The sequence below is a fragment of the Phyllobates terribilis genome, unplaced genomic scaffold (assembly GCF_046119375.1).
Source record: "Phyllobates terribilis strain yellow unplaced genomic scaffold, ASM4611937v1 Scaffold_212__1_contigs__length_3418457, whole genome shotgun sequence".
NCBI lineage: Eukaryota > Metazoa > Chordata > Amphibia > Anura > Dendrobatidae > Phyllobates > Phyllobates terribilis.
Window position 1 is genome coordinate 353400 of NW_027362972.1, and position 18333 is coordinate 371732.

Sequence of the window (18333 nt, forward strand, 5' to 3'; positions counted from 1 at the left end):
GCTTAACAAGACGGTTTTAATGCCCCTTGGTAGAATGGTGGACGTCGCAATGGAATAAAAAAAACAATATCAATGCCCCTTGGTAGAGTGGTGGATGTCGCAATGGAATGAAAAGACAATATCAATGCCCCGTGGGAGATATGTGGAAGTCACAGTAGCTTAACAAGATGGTTTTAATACCCCTTGGAAGAGTGGTGGTGGTCGCACTGGAATAAAAAGATAATATCAATGCCATGTGAAAGAGACGTGGAGGTCACAGTAGCTTAACAAGACGGTTCTAATGCCCCTTGGAAGAGCTGTGGAGTTCAGAGAGGTTTAACAAGATGGTTTTAATGCCCCTTTAAGAGAAGTGGAGGTCACAGTATCTTAACAAGACGGTTTTAATGCCCCTTGGAAAAGTGGTGGAGGTCGCAGTGGATTAAAAAGATAATATCAATGCTCCGTGGAAGAGACGTGGAGGTCACAGTAGCTTAACAATGCTGTTTTAATGCTCCTTGGAAGAGTAGTGGACATCGTAGTGGAATAAAAAGACAATATCAATGCCCCGTGTTAGAGTGGTGGAGGTGGCAGTGGAATAAAAAGAAAATATCAATGCCCCGTGGTAGAGACGTGGAGGTCTCAGTGGAATAAAAAGACAATATCAATACCCCGTGGAAGAGACGTGGAGGTCACAGTTGCTTAGCAAGACAGATATAATGCCCCTTGGAAGAGCTGTGGAGTTCAGAGGGGTTTTACAAGACAGTTTAAATGCCCCTTGGATGAGTCGTGGAGGTCACAGTAGCTTAACAAGACAATTTTAATGCCCCTTGAAAGAACTGTGGTGTTCCGAGTGGTTTAACAAGACGATTTTAATGCCCCTTGGAAGAGACATGGAGGTCACAGTAGCTTATCAAGATGAACTTAATGCCCCTTGGAAGAGTGGTGGAGGTTACAGTGGAATAAAAAGACAAAATCAATACACCGTGGAAGAGACGTGGAGGTCACAGTAGCTTAACAAGACGGTTTTAATGCCCCTTGGTAGAATGGTGGACGTCGCAATGGAATGAAAAGACAATATCAATGCCCCTTGGTAGAGTTGGATGTCACAGTGGAATAAAAAGACAATCTTAATGCCCCGTGTAAGACATGTGGAGGTCACAGTAGCTTAACAAGACGGTTCTAATGCCCCTTGGAAGAGCTGTTGAGTTCAGAGAGGTTTAACAAGACATTTTTAGTACATCTAGGAAGAGATGTGGTGGTCACAGTAGGTTAACAAGATGGTTTTAATGCCCCTTGGAAGAAAGGTGTAGTTTACTGTGGAATAAAAAGACAATATCAATCCCCCGTGGAAGAGACATAGAGGTCACAGTAGCTTAACAAGACGGTTTTAATTCCCCTTGGTAGAGTGTTGGAAGTCGCAGTGGAAAAAAAAGACAATATCAATGTCCCGTGGAGGAGACATGGAAGTCACAATAGTTTAACAAGACAGATTTAAAGCCCCTTGGAAGAGTGGTGGAGGTCGCAGTGGAATAAAAAGACAATATCAATGCCCCGTGGAAGAGACGTGGAGGTCACAGTAGCTTAACAAGAAGGTTTTAAAGCCCCTTGGAAGAGCTGTGTAATTCAGAGTGGTTTAACAAGACGATTTTAATGCCCCTTGGAAGAGACGTGGAGGTCACAGTTGCTTAACAGGATGGATTTAATGCCCCTTGGAAGAGTGGTGGAGGTTACAGTGGAATAAAAAGACATTATCAATGCCTCTTTGTAGAGTGATGGATATCTTAGTGGAATAAAAAGACAATATCAATGCCCCACGGAAGAGATGTGGAGGTCACAGTAGCTTAACAAGACGGTTTTAATACCCTTGGTAGAGTGGTGGGTGTCGCAGTGGAATAAAAAGACAATATCTTTACCACGTGAATGAAACGTGGAGATCACAGTAGCTTAACAAGACGGTTCTAATGCCCCTTGGGAGAGCTGTGGAGTTCAGAGAGGTATACCAAGACAGTTTTAATACCTCTTGGAAGAGACGTGGAGGTCACAGTAGTTTAAAAAGACAGTTTTAAAGCCCCTTGGATGAAATGTGGAGTTTACAGTGGAATAAAAAGACAATATCAATGTCCCGTGGAAGAGACGTGGAGGTCACAGTAGCTTAACAGGACGGTTTTAATGCCCCTTAGAAGAGTGGTGGAGGTCGCATTGGAATAAATAAACAATATCAATGCACATTAGAAGAGTGGTGGAGGTCGCAGTGAAATAAAAAGACAATATCAATGCTCCGTGGAAGAGATGTGGAGGTCACAGTAGCTTAATAAGACGGCTTTAATGTCCCTTGGAAGAGTTGTGTATGTCGCAGTCTAATAAAAAGACAATAACAATGCCCCTTGGAAGAGTGGTGGAGGGAGCAGTGGAATAAAAAGACAATATCAAATCCCCGTGGAAGAGACGTGGAGGTAACAGTAGCTTAACAAGATGGATTTAATGCCCTTTAGAAGAGTGGTGGAGGTCGCAGTGGAATAAAAAGAAAATATCAATGCCCCCTGGAAGAGACGTGGAGGTCACAGTAGCTTAACAAAATGGTTTAAATGCCCTTTGGAAGAGACGTGGAGGTCACAGTAGCTTAAGAAGACCATTTTAATGCACCTTGGAAAAGTGGTGGAGGTTACAGCGTAATGAAAGGACAATATATTTGCCCCATGGAAAAGACGTGGAGGTCATAGTAGCTTAACAAGACGGTTTTATCGGCCTTTGGAGGAATTTTGGAGGTAGCAGTTGCATAAAAAGACAATATCTATGCCTCTTTGAAGAGTGGTGGAGGTCGCAGTGGAATAAAAAGACAATAACAATGCCCCGTGGAAGATATGTGGAGGGCACAGTATCTTAACAAGACGGTTTTAATGCCCCTTGGAAGAGCTGTGGAGTTCAAAGTGGTTTAACAAGACGGTTTTAATTCCCCTTGGAAGAGATGTGGAGGTAACAGTAGCTTAACAAGACAGTTTTAATGCTCCTTGGAAGAGTGGTGGAGGTTACAGTGGAATAAAAAGACAACATCAAAGCCACAGGGAAGAGACGTGGAGGTGACAGTAGCTTAACGAGACATTTTTAATGTCCCTTGGAAGAGTGGTGGAGGTCGCAGTGGTATAAAAAGACAATATCAATGCCCCTTGGAAGAGTGGTGGAGGTTGCAGTGGAATAAAAAGACAATATCAATGCCACGTGGAAGTGAAGTGGAGGTCAGAGTAGCTTAACAAGTTGGTTTTAATGCCCCTTGGAAGAATGGTGGAGGTCGCAGTGGAATAAAAAGGCAATATTAATGCCCCGTGAAATAGACGAGGAGGTCAAAGCAGCTTAAAAAGACAGTTTTAATGCCCATTGGAAGAGTCGTGGAGGTCGCAGTGGAATAAAAAGACAATATCAATGCCTCATGGAAGAGGCGTGGAGGTCACTGTAGCTTTAAAAGATGGTTTCAATGCCCCTTGGAAGAGTGGTGGAGGTTACAGTGGAATAAAATGACAACATCAATGCCACAGGGAAGAGACGTGGATTTCTCAGTAGCTTAAAAAGACAGTTTTAATGCCCCTTGGTAGAGTGATGGAGGTCGCAGTGGAAAAAAAAGACAATATCAATGCTTCGTGAAAGAGTGGTGGAGGTCTTCAGTGGAATAAATTGACAATATCAATGCCCCGTGGAAGAGACATGGAGGTCACAGTAGCTTAACAAGATCGTTTTAATGCCCCTTGGAAGAATGGTGGAGGTCTCACTGGAATAAAAAGACAATATCTATGCCCCGTGGAAGAGATGTGGAGGTCACAGTAGCTTAACAAGATGGTTTTAATGCCCTTGGAAAAGTGGTGGATGTCGCAGTGAAATAAAAAGACAATATCAGTGCACCATGTAAGAGTGATGGAGGTCGCAATGGAATAAAAAGACAATATCAATACCTCGTGGAAGAGACGTGGAAGTCACAGTAGATTAACAAGAGGGATTTAAAGTCCCGTAGAAGAGTGGTGGAGGTCGCAGTAGAATAAAAAGACAATATCAATGCCCCGTGGAAGAGACGTGGAGGTCACAGTAGCTTAACAAGAGATTTTAATGCCCCTTGGAAGAGCTGTGGAGTTCCAAGTGGTTTAACAAGACGATTTTAATGCCCCTTGGAAGAGACATGGAGGTCACAGTAGCTTAACAAGATGGATTTAATGCCCCTTGGAAGAGTGGTGGAGGTTACAGAGGAATAAAAAGACAATATCAATGCCCCGTGGAAGAGACGTGGAGGTCACAGCAGCTTAACAAGACTGTTTTAATGCCCCTTGGTAAAATGGTGGACGTTGCAATGGAATAAAAAGACAATATCAATGCCCATTGCTAGAGTGGTGGATGTCGCAGTGGAATAAAAAGACAATATCAATGCCTCGTGGAAGAGATGTCGATGTCACAGTAGCTTAACAAGACGGTTTTAATACCCCTTGGAAGAGTGGTTGGGGTCGCACTGGAATAAAAAGACAATATCAATGCCACATGGAAGAGACGTGGAGGTCACAGTAGCTTAACAAGACGGTTTTAATGCCCCTTGGAAGAAAGGTGGAGTTTACAGTGGAATAAAAAGACAATATCAATGCCCCTTGGAAAAGATGTGGAGGTCACAGTAGCTTAACAAAATGGTTTTAATGCCCCTTAGAAGAGTGGTGGATGTCGCAGTGGAATAAAAAGACAATATCAATGCCCCTTTGAAGAGTGATGGAGGTCGCAATGGAATAAATAAACAATATCAATGCCCCGTGGAGGAGACGTGAAAGTCAAAGTAGCTTAACAAGATGGATTTAATGCCCCTTGGAAGAGTGGTGGAGGTCGCAGTGGAATAAAAAGACAATATCAATGCACCTTGGAAGAGACGTGGAGGTCACAGTAGCTTAACTAGAGATTTTAATGCCCCTTGGAAGAGCTGTGGAGATTCGAGTGGTTTAACAAGACAATTTTAATGCCCCTTGGAAGAGACGTGGAGATCACAGTTGCTTAACAAGATGTATTTAATGCCCCTTGGAAGAGTGGTGGAGGTTACAGTGGAATAAAAAGACAATATCAATGTCCCGTGGAAGAGACGTGGAGGTAACAGGAGCTTAACAGGACGGTTTTAATTCCCCTTGGTAGAATGGTGGACGTCACAATGGAATAAAAAAAACAATATCAATGCCCCTTGGTAGAGTGTTGAATGTCGCAGTGGAATAAAAAGACAATATCAATGTCCCATGGAAGAGATGTCGAGGTCACAGTAGCTTAACAAGATGGTTCTAATGCCCGTTGGAAAAGCTGTGGAGTTCAGAGAGGTTTAACAAGATGTTTTTAATACCTCTTGGCAGAGACGTGGAGGTCACAGTAGCTTAACAAGACGGTTTTAATGCCCCTTGGAAGAAAGGTGGAGTTTACAGTGGAATAAATAGACAATATCAATGCCCCGTGGAAGAGACGTGGAGGTCACAGTAGCTTAACTAGAGATTTTAATGCCCCTTGGAAGAGCTGTGGCGATTCGAGTGGTTTAACAAGAGAATTTTAATGCCCCTTGGAAGAGATGTGGAGATCACAGTTGCTTAACAATATGGATTTAATGCACCTTGGAAGAATGGTGGAGGTCTCACTGGAATAAAAAGACAATATCTATGCCCCGTGGAAGAGATGTGGAGGTCACAGTAGCTTAACAAGATGGTTTTAATGCCCTTGGAAAAGTGGTGGATGTCGCAGTGAAATAAAAAGACAATATCAGTGCACCATGTAAGAGTGATGGAGGTCGCAATGGAATAAAAAGACAATATCAATGCCTCGTGGAAGAGACGTGGAAGTCACAGTAGATTAACAAGAGGGATTTAAAGTCCCGTAGAAGAGTGGTGGAGGTCGCAGTAGAATAAAAAGACAATATCAATGCCCCGTGGAAGAGACGTGGAGGTCACAGTAGCTTAACAAGAGATTTTAATGCCCCTTGGAAGAGCTGTGGAGTTCCAAGTGGTTTAACAAGACGATTTTAATGCCCCTTGGAAGAGACATGGAGGTCACAGTAGCTTAACAAGATGGATTTAATGCCCCTTGGAAGAGTGGTGGAGGTTACAGAGGAATAAAATGACAATATCAATGCCCCGTGGAAGAGACGTGGAGGTCACAGCAGCTTAACAAGACTGTTTTAATGCCCCTTGGTAAAATGGTGGACGTTGCAATGGAATAAAAAGACAATATCAATGCCCTTTGCTAGAGTGGTGGATGTCGCAGTGGAATAAAAAGACAATATCAATGCCTCGTGGAAGAGATGTCGATGTCACAGTAGCTTAACAAGACGGTTTTAATACCCCTTGGAAGAGTGGTTGGGGTCGCACTGGAATAAAAAGACAATATCAATGCCACATGGAAGAGACGTGGAGGTCACAGTAGCTTAACAAGACGGTTTTAATGCCCCTTGGAAGAAAGGTGGAGTTTACAGTGGAATAAAAAAACAATATCAATGCCCCTTGGAAAAGATGTGGAGGTCACAGTAGCTTAACAAAATGGTTTTAATGCCCCTTAGAAGAGTGGTGGATGTCGCAGTGGAATAAAAAGACAATATCAATGCCCCTTTGAAGAGTGATGGAGGTCGCAATGGAATAAATAAACAATATCAATGCCCCGTGGAGGAGACGTGAAAGTCAAAGTAGCTTAACAAGATGGATTTAATGCCCCTTGGAAGAGTGGTGGAGGTCGCAGTGGAATAAAAAGACAATATCAATGCACCTTGGAAGAGACGTGGAGGTCACAGTAGCTTAACTAGAGATTTTAATGCCCCTTGGAAGAGCTGTGGAGATTCGAGTGGTTTAACAAGACAATTTTAATGCCCCTTGGAAGAGACGTGGAGATCACAGTTGCTTAACAAGATGTATTTAATGCCCCTTGGAAGAGTGGTGGAGGTTACAGTGGAATAAAAAGACAATATCAATGTCCCGTGGAAGAGACGTGGAGGTCACTGGAGCTTAACAGGACGGTTTTAATTCCCCTTGGTAGAATGGTGGACGTCACAATGGAATAAAAAAAACAATATCAATGCCCCTTGGTAGAGTGTTGAATGTCGCAGTGGAATAAAAAGACAATATCAATGTCCCATGGAAGAGATGTCGAGGTCACAGTAGCTTAACAAGATGGTTCTAATGCCCGTTGGAAAAGCTGTGGAGTTCAGAGAGGTTTAACAAGATGTTTTTAATACCTCTTGGCAGAGACGTGGAGGTCACAGTAGCTTAACAAGACGGTTTTAATGCCCCTTGGAAGAAAGGTGGAGTTTACAGTGGAATAAATAGACAATATCAATGCCCCGTGGAAGAGACGTGGAGGTCACAGTAGCTTAACTAGAGATTTTAATGCCCCTTGGAGGAGCTGTGGCGATTCGAGTGGTTTAACAAGACAATTTTAATGCCCCTTGGAAGAGATGTGGAGATCACAGTTGCTTAACAATATGGATTTAATGCACCTTGGAACAGGGGTGGAAGTTATAGTGGAATAAAAAGACAATATCAATGCCCCGTGGAAGAGACGAGGAGGTCACAGGAGCTTAACAATACGGTTTTAATGCCCCTTGGTAGAATGGTGGACGTCGCAGTGGAATAAAAAGACAATATCAATGCCCCGTGGAAGATATGTGGAGATCAAAGTAACTTAGCAAGACGGTTTTAATACCCCTTGGAAGAGTGGTGGGGGTCGCACTAGAATAAAAAGACAATATCAATGCCACGTGGAAGAGACGTGGAGGTCACAGTAGCTTAACAAGACGGTTCTAATGCCCCTTGGAAGAGCTGTGGAGTTCAGAGAGGTATAACAAGACGTTTTTAATGCCTCTAGGAAGAGACGTGGAGGTCACAGTAGGTTAACAAGATTGTTTTAATGCCCCTTGGAAGAAAGGTGTAGTTTACAGTGTAATAAAAAGACAATATCAATGCCCCGTGGAATCGACGTGGAGGTCAGAGTAGCTTAACAAGATGGTTTTAATGCTCCTTGGAAGAGTGGTGGAGGTCGCAGTGGAATAAAAAGATAATATCAATGCTCCGTGGAAGAGACGTGGAGGTTACAGTAGCTTAACAATGCCGTTATAATGCCCCTTGGAAGAGTGGTGGACATCGCAGTGGAATAAAAAGACAATATCAATGCCCTGTGGAAGAGTGGTGGAGGTCGCAGTGGAATAAAAAGACAATATTAATACCCCGTGGAAGAGACGTGGAGGTCACAGTAGCTTAGCAAGACAGATTTAATGCCCCTTGGAAGAGCTGTGGAGTTCAGAGGGGTATTACAAGACGGTTTAAATGCCCCTTGGATGAGACGTGGAGGTCACAGTAGCTTAACAAGACGCTTTTAATGCTCCTTGGAAGAGTGGTGGACGTCGCAGTGGAATAAAAAGACAATATCAATGCCCCGTGGAAGAGACGTGGAGGTCACAGTAGCTTAACAAGACAGTTTTAATTCCCCTTGAATGAGCTGTGGTGTTCAGAGGGGTTTTACAAAACAGTTTTAATTCCCCTTGGATGAGACGTGGAGGTAACAGTAGCTTAAGAAGATGGTTTTAATGCCCCTTGAAAGAGTGGTGGAGGTCGCAGTGGACTAAAAAGACAATATCAATACAGCATGGAATAAACGTGGAGGTCACAGTCGCTTAACAAGACCGTTTTAATGCCCCTTGTAAAGGTGGGGGAGGTAGCAGTGGTATAAAAAGACAATATCAAAGCCCCGTGGAAGAGACATGGAGGTCGCAGTAGCTTTACGAAAAGGTTTTAATGCCGTTTGGAAGATTTGTGGAGTTCAGAGTGGTTTAACAAGACGTTTTAAAGCCCCTTGGTAGAGAGGTGGAGATCACAGTAACTTAACAAGATGGTTTTAATGCCCCTTAGAAGAGTGGTGGAGGTTACAGTGGAATAAATAGAAAATATCAATGCCCCGTGAAAGAGACGTGGAGGTCACAGAAGCTTAACAAGATGGTTTTAACGCCCCTTGGAAGAGTGGTGGAGGTTGCAGTGGAATAAAACGACAATATCAATGCCCCTTGGAAGAGTGGTGGAGGTCGCAGTGGAATAAAAAGACAATATCAACGCCCCATGGAGGAGACGTGGAAGTCACAGTACCTTAAAAAGATGGATTTAATGCCCCTTGGAAGAGTGGAGGAGGTAGCATCGGAATAAAAAGACAATATCAATGCCTCATGGAAGATACGTGGAGGTCACAGTAGCTTAACAAGACGGTTTTAATGCCCCTTGGAAGAGAGATGGAGATCACAGTAGCTTAACAAGACGGTTTTAATGCCCCTTGGAAAAGCTGTGGAGTTCAGAGTGGTTTAACAAGATGGTTTTAATGCCCCTCGGAAGAGAGGATGAGGTGACAATACCTTAACAAGATGGTTTTTAATGCCCCTTGGATGAGTGGTGGAGGTTACAGTGAAATAAATAAACAATATCAATGCCCCGTGAAAGAGACGTGGAGGTCACAGTAGCTTAACAAGACGGTTTTTATGCCCCTTGGAAGAGTGGTGGAGGTCGCAATGGAATAAAAAGACAACATCAATGCCCCTTGGTAGAGTTGTGGATGTAGCAGTGGAATAAAAAGACAATATCAATGCCCCATGGAAGAGACGTTCAGGTCACAGTAGCTTAACAAGACGGTTTTAATGCCCCTTGGAAGAGTGGTGGAGGTTACAGTGGAATAAAAAAACAATATCAATGCCCTGTGGAAGAGACGTGAAGGTCACAGTATCTTAACAAGACGGTTTTAATGCACCATAAAAGAGAGCTATAATTTTTCCAGATTTTGGCAGACAGAGTCATTTGACGGCTTGTTTTTTGCGGGATGAGTTGACGCTGTTGTTGGTGCCATTTTCAGGCACGTGACATTTTTTTATCGCTTTCTATTCCGATTTTTGGGAGGCAGAATAAACAAAAACTAACAATTCAGGAATTGTTTTTTTTTTTTTTTTTTTATTCTGTTCCGCGTGTGGTAAAATTGATAAGGCAGGTTTATTCTTCAGGTTAGTACGTTTACAGCGGTACCACATTTATATCGTTTTTCTATGTTTTGCACTTTTACATAATAAAAGCAATTTTATCGAAAAAATTATTTTTTAGCATCGCTTTATTCTGAGAGCTATAACTTTTTTATTTTTCAGCTGATGGACCTGTATGGCAGCTTCTTTTTTGCGGGACGAGATGCCCTTTTCAGCTGTACCATTTTTATTTATATTTGTCTTTGTGATCGCGTGTTATTCCATTTTTTGTTTGGTGGTATGGTGATAAAGCATTGTTTTTTGCTTCGTTTTTTATTTTTTATTTTTTTACCGTGTTCACTGAAGGGGTTAACTAGTGGGACAGTTTTATAGGTCAGGTTGTTCCGGACGCGGTGATACCAAATATGTGTACGTTTATTGTTTTTTTTTTTATAATAATATTTATTGATGGGTACATTATATTTTTATTTTTGGTGGATTATTTTTTTTATTTTTTTTTAATATTTTTACAATTTTTTTTTTTATTTCTTTTTTCACTTTATGACACTTTTTTTACTTTTTTACTTTGTCCCACTATGGGACTTTCACTTTTTTTTTCTCTGATCACCTGCATGGCACAGGAATGGAGCACCATGCCTGTGCCATGCAGGCTGTCAGCGCTGGACAGGGAGAAGATAGTTTGAAGATGCACTGCGCATGTCCAAAAAATCTTCCTGCTATCTGGTGACCCCGATGTTGTCATGACGACATTGGGTCGTCATGGCAACATCCTGGAAGCCACGGCAGACAGCGCTGGAGGCCGGAAGACGAGGTGAGTATTCCGATCACCTCCCCTTGCCACCGCAATGCTGCGATCGACTTCGATCGCAGCATTGCGGGGGTTAATGTGCCAGGAGTGGTGCGGGACCACTCCCTGCACATAGCACTGGGTATCAGCTGTGACAATCAGCTGACACCCGGCGTCGATCGCGCCTGCACAGCCTGTGTGTGGGCGAAATCGCCAGGGCGTATAAATACGTATCTGGTCCGTAAGTCCCAGGGCACAGATACGTACTAATACGCCCTATGTCGTAAAGGGGTTAAGAATCATTATTGTTATAGGGGCACTTACAGTATTGTGGCTGTCAACGGTGCACCTGGGGCATTATTACTTTTAGGGGCAAAATGTGGGCACTGTTTTCTAGGGCACTTGCACAGGGCACTAATATTTTAAAGGGGTATTTTTACCATCAAGAGAGCACAAAGGGGGGATTTTACTTTGTAAGAGGCACAGTATTAGCATTATTATGAGGGGGCACAGTGGTGGGCATTATTATTTGGATACTAAGAGGATCAGTAATAGGGACACATACAGCAGCAGCGGCTCAGCATTGGGGTATCAGCAGGATGAGGGGTTTGTGCAGGTTGGAATAGATGGGGTTGGTGCCTGAAATGTGAGAAGTCAAATGTGTCTTTGTGGTGATCTCTGCAGATGAGTCCTGGAGAAGTTGTCGTATCGGTCAGGGACAGAAGGAAAAGACGGGAAAAGTGAATGACTCCAGCAGAAAGGACGTCACCTATAAGGTACTATACAGTGGTGGCTAAAAGTATGGGCACCCCTGCAATTCTGTCAGATAATACTCAGTTTCTTCTTGAAAATGATTGCAATCACAAATTCTTTGGTATTATTATCTTCATTTAATTTGCTTGCAAGGAAAAAAACACAAACGAGAATGAAGCAAAAATCAAATCATTGATCATTTCACACAAAACTCCAAAAATGAGCCAGACAAAAGTATTGGTACCCTCAGCCTAATACTTGGTTGCACAACCTTTAGCCAAAATAACTGCGAACAACCGCTTCCGGTAACCATGAATGAGTTTCTTACAATGCTCTGCTGGAATTGTAGACCATTCTTCTTTGGCAAAGTGCTCCAGGTCCCTGATATTTGAAGGATGCCTTCTCCAAACTGCCATTTTGAGATCTCTCCACAGGTGTTCTATGGGATTCAGGTCTGGACTCATTGCTGGCCACCTTAGAAGTCTCCAGTGCTTTCTCTCAAACCATTTTATAGTGCTTTTGGAAGTGTGTTTTCGGTCATTGTTCCGCTGGAAGACCCATGACCTCTGAGGGAGACCCAGCTTTCTCACACTTATACTGCAAAATTTGTTGGTAGTCTTCAGACTTCATGCCATGCACACGGTCAAGCAGTCCAGTGCCAGACGCAGAAAAGCAACCTCAAAACATCAGGGAACCTCCGCCATGTTTGACTGTAGGGACCGTGTTCTTTTCTTTGAATGCCTCTTTTTTTTTCCTGTACACTCTATGTTGATGCTTTTTCCCAAAAAGCTCGACTTTTGTCTCATCTGACCAGAGAACATTCTTCCAAAACATTTTAGGCTTTCTCAGGTAAGTTTTGGCAAACTCCAGCCTGGCTTTTTTATGTCTCGGGGTAAGCAGTGGGGTCTTCCTGGGTATTCTACCATACAGTCCCTTTTCATTCAGACGCCGACGGATAGTACGGGTTGACACTGTTGTACCCTCGGACTGCAGGGCAGCTTGAACTTGTTTAGATGTTAGTCGAGGTTCTTTATCCACCATCCGCACAATCTTGCGTTGAAATCTCTCGTCAATTTTTCTTTTCCGTCCACATCTAGGGAGGTAAGCCACAGTGCCATGGGCTTTAAGCTTCTTGATGACACTGCGCACGGAAGACACAGGAACATTCAGGTCTTTGGAGATGGACTTGTAGCCTTGAGATTGCTCATGCTTCCTCACAATTTGGTTTCTCAAGTCCTCAGACAGTTGTTTGGTCTTCTTTCTTTTCTCCATGCTCAATGTGGTACACACAATGACACAGGACAGAGGTTGAGTCAACTTTAATCCATGTTAACTGGCTGCAAGTATGATTTAGTTATTGTCAACTCCTGTTAGGTGCCACAGGTAAGTTACAGGGGCTGTTAATTACACGAATTAGAGAAGCATCACATGATTTTTTAAACAGTGCCAATACTTTTGTCCACCCCCTTTTTTAGGTTTGGTGTGGAATTATATCCAATTTGGCTTTAGGACAATTCTTTTTGTGTTTTTTCATAGAAGACAAATTAAATGAAGATAATAATACCAAATAATTTGTGACTGCAGTCATTTTCAGCAAGAAACTGAGTATTATCTGACAGAATTGCAGGGGTGCCAATACTTTTGGCCACCAATATATATACCTGTACTGTAATCTCTTATAGGCTCTGCAATACTGGTATCTACTACTATATGGTCAACACAGTATGGCGGTAATATCAGTGTTAATCATTGTATAAAGATTTCTGTTAGCAACAGCGTGGTCATCTGCTGAAGTTCTCCTACTTCCACTATTAGGGTGCATCACCATATTTGTAATCAGGGTTATATGGTTAGGGGCCCACTCAGAAGTCCCCCCCCCCTGAACCCAATGGGCCCTATATAATGCTCCATAGAGAATGGGTCCCATATAATGTTCCATAGAGAATGGACCCCGTATAATGCTCCATAGAGAATGGGCCCCATATAATGCTCCATAGAGAATGGGCCTCATATAATGTTCCATATAGAATGGGCCGCATATAAAACTCCAAACAGTATGGGCCTCATATAATGCTCCATAGAGAATGGGTCCCATATAATGCTCCATAGAGAATGGGCCCCATACAATGCTCCATAGAGAATGGGTCCATATAATGCTCCATAGAGAATGGGCCCCATATAATGCTCCATAGAGAATGGGCTCCATATAATGCTCCATAGATTTAAAAAAATAAATAAATACTCACCTTTCATGGCAGGTCAGGACTCCTCAGTGTCTTCTGGCTCTCTGCACTGTCAGAGCAGAGGTCGCGGTGTACTGACGTCATTGCGCCCTCTGACCCTGACACATCACAGTGTCAGAAGACACGGAAGATACCGGAGCTGCAGAGGATTGAGATGAGGTAAGTATAAGTGCCAGAGCACTGAACAAAGCATGGGGGCTCACTCGCGAGCGCTGGCACCATGCTCCCCCGACTCACTGGCCCCATAGTGCACCAGGGTCCCTGACGGTGAGTGAGCACCCCCGCTTGCCCAAGTGCTGATGCTGGCCCTGCCGATACCCCATATGTGGGGGAAGACTACTCTATGGGCACATGGCAGGGTTCGGAAGGTAAAGAGCTCCGTTTGACTTTTTGAACTCAAAAATGGCTGGAATCGAGAGTGGACGCCATGTTGCATTTGGAAAGCCCCTGATGTGCCTAAACAGTGAAAAAACCCCTATCAGTGACTCTATTTTGTAAACTAGGCCCCTCAAGGAATTTATCTAGATGTGTGGTAAGCACATTGAACCCCCACAATAAACACTATTTTATAGAAAAAATAATTGTTTTTGCATCACTCTATTCTGAGAGCTATAACTTTTTTATGCTTTTTCCTGATGAAGCTGTTTGGTAACTTGCTTTTTGCCGGACAAAATGGCATTTTCAGCCGGTTCCTGACTGTAGGGCATTTTTTGTGAGATAGTAACATAGTAACATCGTTTTTAAGGTTGAAAGAAGATTACGTCCATCTGGTTCAACCCATAGTCTAACATGTTGATCCAGAGGAAGGCAAAAAAAAAAACCCATGTGGCAAACACTAAGCTCCACATTGGGGGAAAAAATTCCTTCCTGACCCCATACGACAATCAGACTAGTTCCCTGGATCAACGCCCTATCAAGGAATCTAGTATATATAACCTGTAATATTATACTTATCAAGAAAGGCATCCATGCCCTTCTTAAATTTTAGTAGTGAATCACTCATTACAACATCATGCGGCAGATGGTGGCACTTGTAAGCTGAAATATGTGCCGAATTCATTAGGTGGCACACACGCTGTTTTACACACTGTATTGTGTGTTGTATATGTGCATGAGGCCTAAGTATGAAGCAGTAAAATGTCTATGTAGAGTAGCAGTAGGGTGGGCCCTGTGGAATCAATCTCCCCTCTGGGCCCGAGGAACTCCAGTCCGACCCTGCTCATAAGTGAGTAGTTCCTTCAGGGGTTTTATCTGAATTGCCTTTTTTTGGGACTTACATGGAAACTCCGACATAAGTGCTCAGCGCAGAACGCAAGATAAATGTGACCTGAGTCTTATTTCGATTTTTGGGAGGTAGAATGAACAAATAGACAGCAGTACAAGAACAGTTCATATTTTTATTTTTGCACCGTTCACTATCCGATAAGTGATAAGGCAGCTTAATTCTTTTGGTCGGTGCGATTACAGTGATACCAGATATATATAGTTTTTTATGTTTTGCTGCTGTCACACAGTAAATATGTTTTTTATTAAAAAATGTTTTTTTTCTTCTCCTTATTCTGAGAGCTATAACTTTTTTATTTTTTGGCAAACAGTTTTATGAAGACTTATTTTTTGCATGACGAATTGCAGATTTTTTTGGTACCATTTTGGGGCACATAGTAATTTTTGATCGCTTTTTAATCAGACTTTTCAGACACAGAATGAACAAAAACCAACAATTCAGTTATTGTCTTTAGATATTTTTTTGCATGGTTCACTGTGCAGTAAAAGTGATAAGACAGATTTGTTTGTCGGGTCGGTATGATTACAGTGATACCAGATGTATATCATTTTTTTTATGCTTCGCTTCGCTAGTTTTACACACTAAAAACTAAATTTGACAAAAAATAATTTATTTTTGCATCATCATATTCTGAGAGCTGTCATTTTTTTATTTTTTTGCCAAATGAGCCATATTAGGGATTGCTTTTTTAGGGACTATTTGACATTTTCATTTATACCATATTTTTTTTATATATGAGTTTTTGATCGCTTTTAATTCAATCTTTTGTGTGTCAGTATGATGAAAAAGCAACAATTTTGGCATGTTTTTTTGTTTTTTTTTACGGCGTTCGCCACACAGAATAAAAAACTTGACAGTTTTATAGATTTATGTTTACATCTTTTGTTTATTTTTGCTTTATTACAAAGGCTGCATTTTTAGTGGTGAATTGGCTTTTTGTGATTTGTCAGCGTTTCTTTTGTTATTTTTTAAAAACTTTTTAACATGCTTTATTTAACTTTTTTTATTTTTTTCACTGTGGGACATGTATAATTGATACTTTGATCTCTGCAGTGAGACCTTTCAGTTTCTCACTGACTCAGCCTGTTAGGCTGGGGTCACACAAGCATATAAAAAAATCAGTCCGATTTTCATCCAGAAAAATGGTTTAATTTTTTCCTCACTTGTCATCCATGTGCAGTCCGTATACAATCCATTTTTTTACTCAGAAGATTTTAATCTTTTACAGGACCATTTACAGCTTGCTATGTTACAGAATTGCAGTGTATCCGTAAAAATCCGATGCCACTCTAATGGTCTGAATGGCATCCAATATTTTTTCTTGCACCCATCCGATTTTGAAGTGAAATCACATCATGCTGCAATTTTTTGCTCACTCTGAATACAGCTCAGAAAAAAAACCTCAGATCTGCACTACCTCATTGAATAACAGCCTCCTCAGGACTGGGAAATTTTTTGTAAAAAATATGTAGTTTTATACTGTGAAAATTATTAACATTGTATACAGTGGGGAAAATAAGTATTTGATACACTGATGATTTTGCAAGTTTTCCTACCTAAAAAGAATGGAGAGGTCTGTAATTTTTATCGCAGGTACACTTCAACTGTGAGAGATTGAATCTAAAAAAAATCCAGAAAATCACATTGTATGATTTTTACATAATTAATTTGCTTTTTATTGCATGAAATAAGTATTTGATACAATAGAAAAGCAGAACTTAATATTTGGTACAGGTACAGCTGTGGGGGTCGTGATGACATTCCACTCGTCCTCCAGTCACTCCAAATTAAGGCTATGAGCATGGGTCAACCATTCAAAGAATGAGTCAGACAACAAGCTGGTTCAAACTCAGAGCACGCTCAAAAGACTACTACAGACAATGTTCTCAGCAATGTTCTGTGTTTATTCCTACATACACAAACCTAAATACACTACATAATGGGGAGGGAAAAGGGGTTGTCCGGGGCGGGGTAAGCCATGAAAGTCCAGTGTCTGGCCACTCCTGATTGGTCCACATCTCCTTATCTCAGTCTCTGGGCAGATATTGCAGCCGTCAGCTTATAATCTTGTTTCGTTTCTCTGAAATAAGTCTTGGCAACACTGGAACTGTTTTAGTTTAAGTTTCGATTTAAGTAATACGTAGCAAGGAAAGCTTATTGTTATAAGACACAAAATGGTGGTTAGTACATTAGCAAAAAAGCGTATAAAAGTTACAAAAGTATAAAAGTTACAAAAATATATATTCTCTTTTACCCCGACATTCCCCCCTAAACACTAAGCTTTCCCTTGCTTCGGGGCCTTTGAGACTGTCCATGTGTGGGGAGAGGGGAGGTGGATTTCTTCACCCAATCATCTTAGAAGCTGCCCCCTTATGGGACGCCCCCAGACAATCGAGCCCTATCCTGGATGACACATGGAGTTCTCCCAACTGTCCCTAAACTAAATCTCTCAATTGAACTTTGTCATGGGGGGGCTGGTCAGGCTTGTTCAAAGGAGTGTATTTCTCCATATCTTCTCTTGATTCAGAAAGGTCCCGGAGGTTGGGACAGCATTGGTTATATTTTTCCTGTATAAGGGGACTATGCAGCACAGGACCACCAGGCCCAATACTAGTAGACCTCCCATTACTAGACAAACTTGTTGGAGGAATCCCTTGAGCCCTCCCAACCAACCTGAGAAAAAGGAGGTATCTACCCCTGTGTGGTAGCTGTCCACCCTGGGACAGACAGTAAGCATATGGAAAGGATATAGAAGAAGGTAGTCATCTTTTATAGACTCGTTCTGTCTCTCTTGCAGTGGGAGGCGTGAATCCAGGTGCTCTTGCCCTCAAGCTTCAGAGCCGTCGGGGTGGTGAGAAGCACAGTGTACGGTCCCTCGAACCGCGGCTGGAGGCAGTCTTTCCGGACAAACTTCTTCACATACACTAGATCGCCTGGGATGAAATCATGTACTGCATCACCTATAGATTCTGGGAGAGAAGCAGATACTGGAGAGCGGGTGTTAGTCAATTCTCTAGACAAGGCAATCACAAATTTTACCACTCTATCATGTGTTTCAGACAACTCTTGGGGCCTAATCTCTCCTATCTTGTGTGGGGTCCCAAACAAAATTTTATAGGGAGTCAGCACATGTTTGGCCTGAGGAGTGTGTGTGATATGATACAATACTATGGGGAGTAGGTCGGGCCAGGGGAGGGGATGATCTTAGGTCATTTTCAAGAGCTGGGTCTTGAGTGTGGAATTCATCCTTTCCACTTTGCCTGAACTGGCAGGATGGTATGGAGTGTGGAGGCCCAAATCT